Genomic DNA, 15306 nt, shown 5'->3' with positions numbered 1-15306 from the left:
CTTTGTCTTTCTTTCACTACACGTTTTGAGTTCATTTCTTAGTCATTGTCCTTGGATGATGTACAATTGGACAACTGTAGCTGGAATTACAACTAACATCTTAACTAATAACAATTTAGTTCTGATTAATGCCATCAAATTTCAATCTTACACAAAAATTCTGTTCACATATATACCTTTGTTCCCTCTCCCCTTCTTGGGGCTATTATTGTCATACAGACTACATCTTAATACACTGTGTGCCCATCAATGCAAATTATTATTATTACTCTATGTAGCTATCTTTTAAATAAGATAGGAGAAAATAATACTGTCTTTTATATTTACCTATGAAGTTACCTTTAATGGTATTCTTTATTTCTTCATGTGGTTTCAAATTATTGTCTAGTGTCATTTCAATCTGTAGGACTACTAGTGATGAACTCTTTCAATTTTTGTTTATCAAGGAATGTCCTAATTTCTCCTTTTTTCCCCTTCATTTTTGAAAAATAGTTTTGCTGGATATAGAATTCTTGATTGACAGGTATTTTTTCTTTCACGACTGAATATGTCAACCAACTGCCTTCTGGTCTCCATAGTTTCTGATGAGAAGTTAGCTGTTAACCTTATCGAAATGCCATTGTATATGATGAGCTGCTTCTGTCTTGCTGCTTTCAAGATTCTCTCTTTGTCTTTGGCTTATAACAGTTTGATCATAATGTGTCTTTTTTTTAAATATCTTGTTTTATTTTATTTTTTTGAGGAAGATTGGCTCTGAGCTAACATCTGTTGCCAAGTTTCCTCTTTTCTGTTTTTCCTCCCCAAAGCCCCCCAGTACATAGTTGTATATTCTAGTTGTAGGTTCTTCTAGTTCCTCTATGTGGGATGCTGCCTCAGCATGGCTTGATGAGTGGTGCTAGGTCCATGCTCAGGATCCAAACCAGTGAACCCTGGGCTGCTGAAGTGGAGCATGCAAACTTGACCACTTGGCCACAGGGCTGGCCCCCTATAATGTGTTTTGATATGACACTCTTTGAGTTTAGCCTATTGGATTTTGTTGAGCTTCTTGGATGTGTAGAAATTAAATTTGGGAAGTTTTCGGCCATTATTTCTTCAAATATTCTATCCCTTTCTCTCTCTCCTCTCCTTCTGGAACTCTAGCAGTTCTCTTAAGTTCTCTTTATTTACCTTCATTATTTTTTCTTTCTATTCCTCAGACTTGATAATCTCACTTGGCTTGTCTTTAAGTGCATCGAATCTTTCTTCTGCCTACTCAAACCTGCTGCTGAGCCACTTTGGTAAATTTTTCATTTCAGTTGTACTTTTCAACTCCAGAATTTCTATTTGGTTCCTTTTATAAATTCAACTCTTTATTGATATTCACTATTTGGTGAGACATCATTCTTATGATTGCCATTATTTCTTTGGACATGGTTTCCTTTAGCTCTTTGAACATATTTTAAACAGCTGATTTAAAGTCTTTGTCTAGTAAATCCAGCATCCAAGCTTCCTCAAGGACAGTCTATATTGACTGCTTTTCTTCCCTGTGTATGAGCCATATCTTCTTGTTCCTTTGCATGTCTTGCAATTTTTGCTGAAAACTGGATGTTCTTAATATTATAATGCTGTAACACTGGAAATCAGATTCTCCTTCCTTCCTAGAGTTTGTTGTTGCTGCTTTTTGTCATTTTTGTTGTTTGCTTGTTTAGTGACTTTTTTGAACTAATTTTGTAAAGTCTGTATTCTTTGTCATGTGTGGTCACTGAAGTCCCTTCTGTGCTCAGCTAGTAATCGAGTATAGATTTCCTTAAATACCTGAAACCAAAAAAACTCCCAGTTTTTGCAGATGGGCTCAGTGCATTTGGGGGCAAGCCTTTAACACTCAGCCAAACAGTTTACAGTTTTGCCTTAGCCTTGACTTCCTGCTTGTGCAAAGCCTGAAGGTCAGACAGAAGTGAGAGGATAGGGCCTTCTCAGGTCTTTCCTGAGTATGTGCATAACCCTGGGCATGAGTGTGGCCTTCTCATTTCCCAGAAATATGTCATAGTTTTTCATAGCCCTTATTTCCCAAAGCATCTCATTCCCCAGCATTTCTTATAAAGGTTTAGATTAACCTATTGTTCGCCCCCACTGTTATCCATTGCCCCAAGCAGCAGAGACTAAAACATCTGCCTATAAATGTTTTCATCAAATGCTCTGTGGATAGCTGCCTCAGTAGTGGAGAGTTTCAAGTTACAAAGATAAAGGCCAACCCTTGAGCTGGTCTTTCAGGGAGCTACCAGACAGGTCAAAACAACCAATCACAACTGCTTGAGAATGAGATCCATTCTGCTCCCTCTATTACGAGTACCTGTACTAGGAATGCAGCTATTTTCTTCAAGGCCACTACTGACCTGGGGATGGAGCGATGGGACCACAGTAAGTTAAAACACCACAAAGCTTGCTGTTCTTACTGAGATTCAGCTGGTTTTTCTTGAAAGCATTCCTCTGGTTGTCGCAGGCTTTTGATCTATGTCCAGAGTTCTGGAAAAGTTGATTCTGATAGTTTTTGCCACTGTTTTTGTTGAAGGGATGGACCTTTGGAGTTCCTTACTCTGCCATTTCACTTACATCACTTCAGTATGACTTACTACTGGTAATTTAACATTGATCGCTTGGTTAAGGTGGTATCCTCCAGGTTTCTCCACTGCAAGGTTACTATTTTTTCCTTTCCATATGTTATTCCAGAAGTCAGCAAACTAGCTGGAAAGCCAAATCCAACCCACTGCCTGTTTCTATAAAGTTTTATTGGTAAACAACTACACTCATTAGTTCACATATTTCCTATGGCTGCTTTCATGCTACAATTGCAGAGGTAAGTTGTTGTGAAAGAGACTGAATGGTTCACAGAGACTAATACAGTTCCTATTTGGCTCTCTGCTGGCTCCAGCTCTATCCATTAGAAGCATATCACTAAATCTAGCCCACACTTTAGGGGAGGGAAATTAACCTTTACATTGTGGAGGGAGGAGTATCAAAGCATTTTTGGACATATGTTAAAAACAAGATAATTAATAAATATTTTGGGGTTACACTTTGAGGCTATGCAAATATCCTGTTTCTCCTTAAAGTTTTGCCCACAAATATTAACTTCATGAGTAGATCTTGCCTGCAGCAATGATTACTGTGTTGTTGTGGTGATTTTCTGTTTCCTCTCATTCCTGTTACATGTATTAATTGGAAATCTTCTCTAAGGGAGATTTTTTCTTTCTCCCTCCTTTATTTATGTATTCACTCTTTTAACTATATCAGTACAGGCTCATAGATAATTATTTTATTCTTTGGATCATATTCCATTACTATCACAATTTATTTTCATGCTCAAATTGGTCCAGCTTTGGCTACTGGGAGTCTTTCAGGTTGGCTCCCATGTCCTTTTGACATGCCCCATCTCTTCTTTTTTCATTTATTTATTTATTTTTGAGCACTTCCTTTCTTTCTGGCACTATTAGATGCTCCAGACTCATCTTGTATTATCCTAGCCTCAGCCTTGGGGCTTTATGATTTTCAAGAGGATTTTAAACAGTATTCTAAACTGGGAGAGGGAGCCCATGGTACAGGAGTTAAGCTACTTTCTCTTATTGGAGAGACAACTGGTGCAATGGAAAACACACTGCAAGGTGCTGAGTTAGAAGCCTGAGTCTATGACCTTGGGCAAGTCCTTTCACTCTAGCTGCCTCACAGGATTCTTGTGAAAATGCTTTGTGAACTAGGAAGTAGGATGTAAATGTTAGATTCTTCGGTAATCTACATCCTTTACTCTCATTTTCTTCTTCACTTCTTTTCTCTCCCTCTGTCCTTCCTCTTTTCTGATTTCATCCTTTTTCTCCTCTGCCTGTGTCCTGGGCCCACCAGGGTTCCCCTGTGGCCCTAGCAGTGAAGCCAGTGGGGTCAGAGTCACAGTACTTCCTGTGAAGAAGGGCTGGTCCTGGTACAAAGAACCCGTTTTCTTTTGCTGCTCTCCCAAGGGAGCCACTCTAAGGATTCCTTTGCTGTTCTCAGCAGACTGCTTCCTGCACACATTTCCCCTGCATCCCTCATCCCCTGGAGGGCAGGGACCTTGACTTACATCTTCATAACTCCCTTACCTCCTTTACTGCACAATGCTTTTCAGTTTTCAATCAACCTTGGATACAGATTTTAACACACACATATCCTGCATTTTGTTTGTTTGTTTGTTTTAAATTTTTATTTTTTTCAATTGAGTTCATAATAGTTTACAGCATTGTTAAATTTCAGTTGTACATTATTTCTTCTCTGTCGCCACATAAGTGCTCCAAATATCCTGCATTTTAACATACATATGTTCTACTTGTTTCCAGTAGGCATGCTACTGGCGGACATCATCACTGAAATTCACTTGGTGGTTCCTATCATTTTATTAGGACTTCATTCTTAGTGTGGAGATATCTGACTTTCCACTTCAGTAAGTGTTAGCTGTGTGGAAGGCTACAAACTGAATCAGGCATGGTACTGGACCTCAAGAAGCCCACAGTAATCAGGGGGAGAGAGCTCTGCACAAATGACCAGCCACAGATTATCAAGGACTTCAAATGTCAGACATCACATGGACTTTGTTCGGCAGGCAGTGGGTAGCTAGTGAAGGTTTTTGACAAAGAAGGTGACATAATCTATGCTGAGGAAGTGGAAAGGTTGAAATGCATGAGCCTGGAGACATGAGGGGCAATTAGAAGGCTTTTGGAATTGCTCAAGTGAGAAATAATACACCTCAATGGCAGTAAGAATGGAAAGAAAGGGACAGAAACCTCACTCAGGAAGTGTCAACAAGACATGGTCAATTAGGAATCAGAAGGTGATTAGACGGTGACCTCTGAGATTATCTGGGGCAACTCTTACATTTCAGAAGAAGATGAGGACTGAAGACACTATTACTTGCCTAAAGTCACATGTCGTCATATGGTGATTACTTGTATAATCTAAAAATATGTGCAGAAATACCTGCATAGTACACATCAACTCTGCTCCATGACTTGTGAAGCGACAGAAGTAGATGCGGGCCATAGGCTTAAAGTACAATAGAAAGCCTCATAGAAAAGGACGGTAGAGCTGATGCAGAGTGATGCAGTCAATGACTCTCTGGGCTGCCTGCCATGCTCCCAAGCTCCTCTGTAGAGAGGCAGGTCTTTAACATTAAGAGGCATTTTTAATGGCATGTGACTTATCGCCCTGGTCACAACTGGTCAGAGCAGGGTAGATGCTCGACTCAAGGGCAGCTAATTTCTAGGCAGGCAGGTGGCTTATGAGGTTGTACGGTATGAGATGATTGGAGAATAATCAGGCCAATCAGAAAACACAATCAGAGATTTTGGAGAGAGTCTGTCTGTTGACAGTGGGCACAGGAGATAAAGGGCACGGGGGGGGGGGGGGGGGGAAGCATATCATCAAAATGGTAGAAACATGGAGTCAGCAAAAGCCTGAGGGTTGCTTTCATAGAGTAAGAAGTAGGTGGTTGGTAGTGTCAAACCATATAGGAACTGTGGAAGCAAAATATCACTAAGTTGGCAAAATGGCTGAGTATCAGAAAACAGTAAATTCCTGCCACTAAGGAGACAATGAGATTTTTTGGTCCCTAGAGCTGTGCTGATCAGATTCCAAACAGTATTTAAGTCCCAATAAGCCCAGCCATATGGCTGTTCCTGACCTTGTAGCCAAGTGGCTAAGATTTCTGTCTTCCTGCATTCTATAAGACTGCTTACAATAACTCCTCATTGCTTCTGGTAGCCTGAGTGAACCTCTGTCCTTCACAACCACAAGACCCTAATAGGCCATAAAAAGAAATGAAGTTCTTTTTTGTTTATTTTTTAAAGATTGTCACCTGAGCTAACATCAGTTGCCAATCTCCTTTTTTTCCCCTTCTTCTTCTCCCCAAAGCCCCCCAGTACATAGTTGTATATTCTAGCTGTAGGTCCTTCTGGTTGTGCTATGTGGGACACCCCCTCAGCATGGCCTGATGAGCGGTGCCATGTCCATGCCCAGGATCCAAACTGGCGAAACCCTCAGCTGCCAAAGTAGAGCACGCAAACTTAACCATTCGGCCATGGGGCCAGACTCAGAAATGAAGTTCTAATATATGCTACGACATGGATGAACCTTGACAACATCATGCTAAATAAAATAAGCCAGACATAAAAGAACAAATATTGCATGATTCCACTTACTTGAGGTATCTAAAACAGTCAAAATCAAAGAGACAGAACACAGAATAGAAGTTCCCAGGGGCTGAGGGACTGGGGGAACGGTCCCAGTTACTAATTGATGGTTATTAAGTAATATTACTTAATTACTCAATAGTTACAGAGTTACTTAATGCTTACAGAGTTTCTGTTTGGGTGATAAAAACTTTTAGAAATAGATGGTGGTGATCATTACACAACATTGTGAATGAACTTAATGCCACTAAATTTTACACTTTAAAATGGTTAAAATAGCAAAATTCACGTTATGTATATTTTACTTACACACACAAAGACTCTATTAGAGATGGAATGTGATGGCAAGAATGTCAACTTGGAGTCAAAGAAACTGGGTTGAAGACCCAGCTCTGCCATTTTCTAGCTGTGTCACTTTGAGCAAGTTAACTAACCTCCCAGTGTCTCAGTTTATTCATTTGGAAAAGAGAGATAATAAAACTCTTTCTAGGTTTGTTGTGAGGAACAAAGAAGACAAAGTGCATTAAATCATTACATAACTGTCTTCTGAAATGAAGTCTAGTGACTCTCACTATGCATATCTGGAAGAGGAGACAACAGGCCTCTGTCTTCTCATTTTAGGAAAGTGTGAGGGTTCTCCTTTGTGTGCCCAGGGCACACTGGTGTGAACAGTGTGAAGCTCGCCACATCTGCCTTCAGAGACCCCAGACTTCCCTGAATGCCCCTCTTCTCCACTTCATTCATTCACTCCCTCTTCAGTTCCTTTTGGGCCCCCAGTGCTCTGGTGCTCTCTAGTCCCCAAGGAAACCAGTGCTCACGAGGGATTATTTTCTCACCCAAACTGGAATCCCTTTGTTGCCCTTCCCAGAGGCAGTGTCTCTTTCCAGGGAGGGAAAAGCTTGATCCATATAAGTTTGCTGAGTTGAACTGAAGTATTTTTTTAGGCACCAGCAGACATTTAGGTGCAGGAAATGCCAGGGGAAACGGAGCCCTCCAAGCCCTTTGTATCTCCCACAGCCAAGCAGTTAATCCTGAAATACTTGCTGACTGGGACCCTTTCTCGAGGTATCAGCAAAAGGCAGGAGGTGGACCAAATGGTTTCTCAAGTTCGATTTCATTATGACATGTTATGAAGTCTAAAAAGCAGGCACCCAGACCAGGAAGGCAGGGGAGCTGTCCGAGGTCCTGTAGCATCACTGCGTGGACAAGACACCCGGTTTCCCCTAATCCTACTCCCGTGACAACTTGGGTTCAGCCTAACCTCGGATTTAGAAGAAGAGAATGAAGAGCTAATTCTGGGAAGGGGAAAAGGATGAGAGAGAAAGAAAGAGAGAAGTATATAGATACACAAAGGCTTCTGAATAGGCTTAAGCACAGAGAGATTGCTAAGGCCAAAACGTAGAAATTTTGTTTTGATTTTACTTTTAAATAAGAATGATCACCAAGAGAATCCAAATGCTCTAAGCAAAAATATGGAACAAGTGAAATGGGTAAAAAAAGCTGTGCATCAAACAATGCAACGCAAAACCGCGTAAATACAAACTTGTGAGCAAAACTACAACCACAGAGATCAACGTGTCACCATCAACTGAGCCATACCAAAGTACCCACAGCTCGTTATTTTTATCTTCTATGTAGACAGAAATTGTTGAATTTTTATGGACAAAGGACAAATAGAAGTATGACTTAGCTTAATATCATGTTCATTCATTTTTCCTTGTTAAAAACATCCCCCCTTCTCCAGAAAGTTTGAGGCATGATCCCCCCCACCTTCCTTCATGATATGCTCATGCAAGCACTTTTTCATGGAGTCTAAAGAAACTTGTCCGAAAAAACAGCTAGCCTAAAACCAGACACAGAAAAAGGGTGAACTTCCCTCTGAGTACTTAGCACATAAGGTCTGAAGTCAAATATATACTGCGTTATGGTGATCCTTGAGTTAGGACCTCAAGTTAGCCATACTGTTCAACTAATCATAAGCTCCTTAGGGGTAATGACCAGGTCTCATGTCTTCTCCCACACAAAAGACACAAACAGCACCAAACATGCAGCTGAACACACATTAGGTATTCAATAAATGTTGGTTGGTTGATTGCATAAGGCAAAGTAGAGACAGAGGATGGATTTCATTCACGTAATGTTTTTTATTTCTTTCTTTCTTTTTTTAAATTTTTTTTTTTTTTGAGGAAAATTAGCCCTGAGCTAACTGCTACCAATCCTCCTCTTTTTGCTGAGGAAGACTGGCCCTGAGCTAACATCCATGCCCATCTTCCTCTACTTTCTATGTGGGACGCCTACCACAGCATGGCTTTTGCCAATCGGTGCCATGTTCGCACCCAAGATCCACCGGCGAACCCTGGGCCGCCAAAGTAGAACCTGCGAACTTAACCGCTGTGCCACCGGGCCGGCCCCTCTTTTTTTTTTTTAAAAGATTTTTATTTTTCCTTTTTCTCCCCAAAGCCCCCTGGTACATAGTTCTATATTTTTAGTTGTGGGTCCTTCTAGTTGTGGCATGTGGGATGCTGCCTCAGCATGGCCTGATGAGTGGTGCCATGGCCGCGCCCAGGATCTGAACTGGTGAAACCCTGGGCCGCCCAAGCAGGGCATGTGAACTTAAGCACTCCGCCACGGGGATGGCCCCTCTTTTTCTTTCTTTTTAAAAAATTCAGGTGTTTTTAATAGCGAAAAGCTAGAAACAACAAATCCAGCCAGAGATTGATTAAATAAATTATGGCACATCCATACAATTGAACTCTAAGCTAAATTGTAAAAAGAAGTAAATAGATCTATATAACTGATGTGGGAAAATGGCTCCAATTTATGAAGTAAAAAAAGAAAGTTGCAGAACACTATACAAAATGCGTGTAATTCTATATTTATAAAAAAATTTAAATTAATCTGAGAAAAGTGACACTTTTTATCACTTCTAGCTATATTCATCACTGTAATTCCAACAGCTGGCATATAGCCAGGGTTCAGTAAATGTCTGTTAAATGACTATGGTAACACCAAGGACTCAGAGTAGCACCTACAGTACTCCCACCAGGGTGTGAATTCTGACCTTTTTCTGTTACTCCAGAACAGGCAGGATTTTCCTATTGTTGGGTGGGAGGGAGGGAGGAGAGGACTTCACGATTAGATGGCGTTGGGAGAGCATTAAATTGAAGGTCATTGGTTCAATCCAAGATTTGGGTGATATTTTATTTTTTGCTTACTTTATCTATTTACCTATCTATATATTAATCAATTTTCCAGACTTTTTATTTTGAAAAATTTCAAACCTACAGAAAAGTTGTAAATACTTTAAACATCTGCATTCACCAACTGTTAACTTTTTGCCACATTTGCTTTATCTCTCCCCTTGTGTGTGTATTGTTTTTGTCAAACCATCTGAGAGTAAGTTATATAAATCACGACACTGCAATCCTAAATACTTCAGCATGTAACTCAAAGAACATTTGCCTATGTTTTATAGTAGAGAAAGTTCCCAGGTACCATTCACCCAGCTCGCTCTCCACAATAACATCTTACATAACCATCGCACATTATCACAACCAGGAAAATGATGTTGAAACAACACATTAATTCAACTATAGACCTCATTTCGATTTCACTAGGTTTTTTGGTTTCTCTCTAATTCTATAAATTTTTATCACATGTGTAGATTTGAGTAACAGAACCATTACATCACCATAAAAAAAAACTTCATGTTATCCCTTTATGGTCACAGCCTCCCCCCAACACTAACCCATAAATCATTGATGTGTTCTCCGTCACGATAATTTTGCCACTTCAAGAATGTTACGCAAATGGAGTCACATAATATGCAACATTGAGATTAGCTTTTTTCATTCAGCATAATGCCCTTGCAATTCATCCAAGTTGTTGAGAATTATTCATTAATAGTTTATTCTTTTTAGTACTGAATAGTATTCCATTGGATGGATGTATCATGGCTTGTTTATCCATTCACCTATTGAAGGACATTTGGGTTGTCTCCTGTTTTTCCTTTCTATTATAAAGCAAGCTGCTTTGAACACTCATGTACAGATTTTTGGGTGAACAGAGGTTTTCATTTTTCTAGGCTAAATACTCAGGAGTTTGATTGCTGAGTTGTACAGTAAATGTACGTTTAACTTTAGAAGAAACTGTCAAAGTGTTTTCCAGAGTGGCTGTACCATTTTGCAATCCCACCAGCAACAGATAAGAAATCCAGATATTCTGAATCCTTGTAAGCACTTGGTATTTACAGTGTCTTGTTTCAGCCACTCCAGTAGGTATATAGTGGTATCACTGTGGTTTTAATTTGCATTTCCCTAATGGCCAGTGATGTTGAAAATATTTTCATATGCTTATTTGCCATCTGTATATTCTCTTTGGTGAAATGTCTGTTCAAGTCTTTTGCCTATTTCCTAATTGGAATGTTTGTTTTCTTACTGTTTTGTTTAGAGTTCTTCATATATTATGGATGCAAATCCTTTGTTGGACATGTGATTTGCAAATATTTTCTCCCAGTCTATGGTTTGTCTTTTCATTTTAACAGGGTCTTTTGCAGTGCAAAGGGTTTTTAAATTTTGCTGAGGTCAAATTTATTGATTTCTTTTATGGATCACACTCTTTGTGTCATGTCAAAGACTTTTCCCAAATGGTTGTGGTGGAAAGAATTTTCAACCATTATTTTTCACCTCACATGTGTTTAATACTGTGATAGCTGCTGACAGAAATACAGAGGTATAGAAGCTTCTATGCTCAAGGAGTTGTGCTTAAGGAGCTTCCAGTTCCGTTTAGACAAGCACATAGATAAATACAGCAGAAGATGGTAGGTAATTACCAATCATGTGAGTACTGCAAAGGCTATGGAAAGGAGGAGGAGAGTTCATGGGAGGGAAGGATCACTTTACACTGGAAATATCAGGGAAGGCTTCATGGAGGAAGAAGGATTTGAGCCTTAAGGATTTCAACAGTTGAAGTCGGGGCAGAGGAGGAAATTCCAGGAAGAGATAATTTCACAAGCAGAGGAACATGGGTGGGAAGAAAAGTCAAGATCAAGAAGTGGGCTGCGGTGGAGAGGCTAGAGGGAGATGATAAGTTCACTCTTAGATATACAGTACTGGAAAACCAGCAAGCATCCATGAAGAGATGTCCAACAGGCCATTGGATATGTGAGTTTGGAAACTGGAAATAAGGATTTGGGAATCATCAGCATAGGTCAGGCCTTTTGTTACATACCCCACGGCAATGTGTACTCTCCTTTGGAGCACTTGTCACAATTATAATTAACAATTAACTGTGTAATTAATTGTTTAATCTCTGTCTCTCTTGCAAGAATTCCAGCCCCATGGAGGCAGAGTCCACACCTGCCTTATTCCTAGCTGGCACCTAGTTCAGTGCCTCCTGCAAATATTTGCTGAATGAATAAAGAAGCGGATACTTCAAATAGCCACCATTTATTGAGTGTGCACATGGCAGGCACCGTGATACCCACTTTGTATATATTATCCCATTTAAACCTCACAGTAATCTCGTGAGAGGTAGGTCAAGGGTTCCCAAATCTGGATTCAATGAGTCTGAGGTAAGGCCTGGGAATTTGAATTTAAGTTCTCAGGTACTTGCAATGAGCAGTCAGGTTTGCAGACCACTCAGGCAGATGGTTTTATTAAAATTTTACAGATGAAGAAACTAAGGTTCAGCAAATAATAGTGATTTGTTCAAAGTCCCATGGCTAGGAAGAACCATGATGCAAACCGAGATCTCTTAGGGAGAGAACTTTACCACAAGCGTCCCTGCCTCAGCGAGACAAAATACCTAGAAAAGAGTTTATGAGGGAAGAGCAGAGGGCCAAAAACTGAATCCTTGAAACCAAGGAAGGCACTGACCACTGCCAAATGCTGCAGAGAGGCCGTAGAGGGTGTGGCATGAGGGAGAGCCTTGGGATGACCTGCCAATGTGTCTGCAGCGCCCAAGTCTAACATCACAGGAAGATGAAGACACAGCCCTGGCATGGGGCACGGCACTCACTCAGGAAACCTGGCCAGCTGGAAGAAGTTGTGGTTTGAGGCTCAGCCAAGATCATTCCTTGCTAGTACAGCTATGTGCTAAAATTATTAAAGCCAAATGTCTGGGCCTGTGGGGTGGTATGCCAAGGAAGAGAAGGTATAAGTCCCATGGGGGAATCTCAGGTAAGCTTTCAGCACTTGCAAAATGCAGCCCACTCTAGATGTCCCTGGGCCACTACTCCTTTGTTGGGTTATTCAGGCCTTTTGCCTCACTGTCTTCTGCCCTTTGTGTGTTTTGATTTTGGAGTACTTCTATTGGAGGACGGAAAGACAAAGAAAGGTGAAACTCCAAATAGGACATCTTGCTGATTTTTAGTAGTGCTGAATAACATAGTTGAAATGAGATTGGAACTAAAGTAGCTCCCCTTGTCCGGGGCAGGATACATTCCAAGACCCCCTGTGGATGCCTGAAACCCCAGACAGCACCAAATCCTATGTATACTATGGTTTCTCCTATACCTACACATGGATGGTAAAGTTTAACTTATAAATTAGGCACAGTAAGAGATTAACAGCAATAACTAATAATAACAAAGAACAATTATAACAATACACTGTAATAAAAGTAACCATAGATCTTAGCAACCTCAGCATACGATTTTTTTTCTTTCCTTATTAAGTCAAGAACTTTCACTTTTTCACCTAAAGGAGGCACTTTACAGCTTCTCTTTGTCATATCCGAATTGCCAGAATCACTAATTTTGTGCTTTGGGGCCATTATTAAGTCAAGTAAGAGTTACTCAAACACAAGCACTATGATACCGTGAGTCGATCTGATACTGAGATGGCTACTAAGTGACTAACAGGAGGGCAGTGTATCCAGCGTGCACATGCTGGACAAAAATGATTCATGTCCGGGCGAGACAGAGCAGGACAATGGCAGATTTCATCACGCTAATCAGAACAGCCTGCTGTTTAAAACTTGTGAATCATTTATTTCCATTGAATGTTTTGGGATTGTGGTTGACTGCAGCTAAACTGAAACCAGAAAGCAAAATCGTGGATAAGAGGGGACAACTGTATAGCCCAGGAGTAAGACCTTCTAATGATCTGTGGTTGTTTCCACATGCATGATGACCCCTGGTACCACAAAGAATCAAGGTTGGCTGTACTCTCTCTTCCAAGGGGGAGCCTGGAGGCCTCTGCAGGGCCACGGTGGACAGTTTCCTTCAATCCCATTACCAAACCCAACTCATAGCCTGTTATGGTAGATGTGAAGCAGCGCCCCTTTATTTGAAAGAGGACAATGACAAGAACCCCTTACACCTGCACAGCTTACAAAGCGCCTTCACATGCATCAGCTCAGTCTTTCATGATCTTGGGGAGGTAGGTTTTGTTATCCCTACATGCTTAGTAAGTGGCAGAAGGTATAATTCGAACCCACCACCTCTGACTCTGAATTGCAAACCAGCCTCTACTTTGTTATTGGCCAAAACTCTTCTGAAGCCCACTTAGCCTTATTCTGGCTGCATGGTAATTAATGAGACTTCAAGAGTCTCATTGCTCCAAGAATTAAGTAGTGAGGAAAGAACGTAGGTTTGCTTTCTAGTGACCTTATGTAGAGTGCTGCAGCTGAGCCTCAGTTTCTCATCTGTAAGATGGGGTTAAGGGCCACCTTAAAGAGTGGCAAGGAGGTAAGCCTATACAAAAGTCCTGGCACCATGGCTAGCAGAGAGGAATTATTCAGGCGTTAGCACTCTTCCATCCTTCACTCACCAAGCATTTCTGAGCCCAACGAACTCAGAACTGAGTCCCTCCAGCTCCAATCTTGTCTGTGATAAGGAACCAGGGGGACATGCTATGGCAGAGCCTGGCCATCTTGCATGACATCAAGCACAAAGCTAGGAGATATGCTCCCAAATCCCACAGGACGCCCTTCCCCCTTCCTTTAGTGGCCTGTCTCTTGGAACGTGTCCCCTCAGGAAGTTAAAACTTATCCTAGACCTACATCCTTGAGATTCCAAGATCAAAAAAGGCCTTCAGTCTAGAATTCTGGAACCTACTAAAAAGTTCTTCCTACTATCTCTCCAAAGCCACAGCCACATCCTGAGAGATATTACAAGCTTGAAGGTGAGTGCATACTACAGACCACACACTGACTCCTCCCAACCTTCACCTTTCCAGACGCCATTCTTTGATCCTCCCCTCTGTGGGGTAACGCAGGCCAGCTCAGTCACCAGCATCTTCCCCACTCCTGGAGTTTAATTTGTTTGCAGGGACCTCTTCTGTCCAAACAGAGATCTCCACAAGAAGATCTGACTTAGTCCCTCCTAAATCAGAGGAGGATTTACAGACTGAAATCTCAAACGCCTGCAGGGCCAGAAGGTGAACGAATTAAGAAGGTGGGCGTTATGCAGCGGAGAGTGGTGGGGACTGCGGTGACCGGGAGAGCACACTTACACAAAAGGCAGGGGCACCTCAGCTCTGCCCATTGCGGCCATCCTAGCTCTTTCCTCCGCTTTTTTGCACTCTGTAACTCAGGCCCACGTTCTTTACCTACCTCCCTTCTCTTCCGAGGGCGTCGCAGGCTTTCCGCGCACTCACCCGCCCCCGGCGCTCCTGAGAGCTGCAGAGGAACAGCTGATGAGATGCTCTCTGACGTAGACCCACTTTTCCCCTGGGAACCCGGAGTGGGCTGAGGAGGGGGTCAAAGCCTCGCCCTGCGGTTCCCCACTCTAACTGGAAAAACAGGGCCCCACCCTCGGGAGCTCCGGGGTGAGGATGGGGGTGCGGGACACCTCCCAGAAAACCCTATCCTCCCAGTTGGGTTAAAGAGGGCAAGGAGGACAGGGTCAAGGGACGCGACAGCGCCGTGTGTTTCCGAATGGGAAACCCCAGTCTTTCAGGCACCCCTCCGCTCAAGGCACTTCCAAATGAGACGATTCTTGGGGAGGGGCACTGCGGCCAGGAGGCAGCTCGTAAGCAAATGGCTCTGTCCCGGGGCCCTAGGTCCGCTGCTCGCGCAGCTGCGGTATTCACTGCGCTTCCCCGCCCCCGCTCCTGGATGCCCCCCTTCCCTCTCTCCTCCAGACCAGGAGCAGGAGCTCCGCCCCCGACGCGCC

At 42.1% G+C, this 15306-nt stretch overlaps 1 protein-coding gene across 9 annotated transcripts in view; it reads right to left on the bottom strand.

Annotated features, from left to right (window-relative positions):
* Positions 1-15306, bottom strand: part of NT5C2 (5'-nucleotidase, cytosolic II) — a 139410-nt gene that overhangs the window by 123395 nt on the left and 709 nt on the right. For 2 of the 9 annotated variants that reach the window (XM_070221545.1, XM_070221553.1), the window contains exon 1: positions 14745-15208. The exons of the other annotated variants lie outside the window; for them this stretch is intronic. The gene's annotated coding sequence lies outside the window, so the exon portion shown is untranslated. Of the gene's footprint in view, positions 1-14744; positions 15209-15306 lie in introns of those variants that run through there. 9 annotated transcript variants of the gene reach the window in all.

Source organism: Equus caballus, chromosome 1 (genome assembly GCF_041296265.1).
Source record: "Equus caballus isolate H_3958 breed thoroughbred chromosome 1, TB-T2T, whole genome shotgun sequence".
Classification (NCBI taxonomy): Eukaryota; Metazoa; Chordata; class Mammalia; order Perissodactyla; family Equidae; genus Equus; species Equus caballus.
Note: the sequence above shows the minus strand (reverse complement) of the source record. Positions and strands in the feature narration are given on the sequence as shown.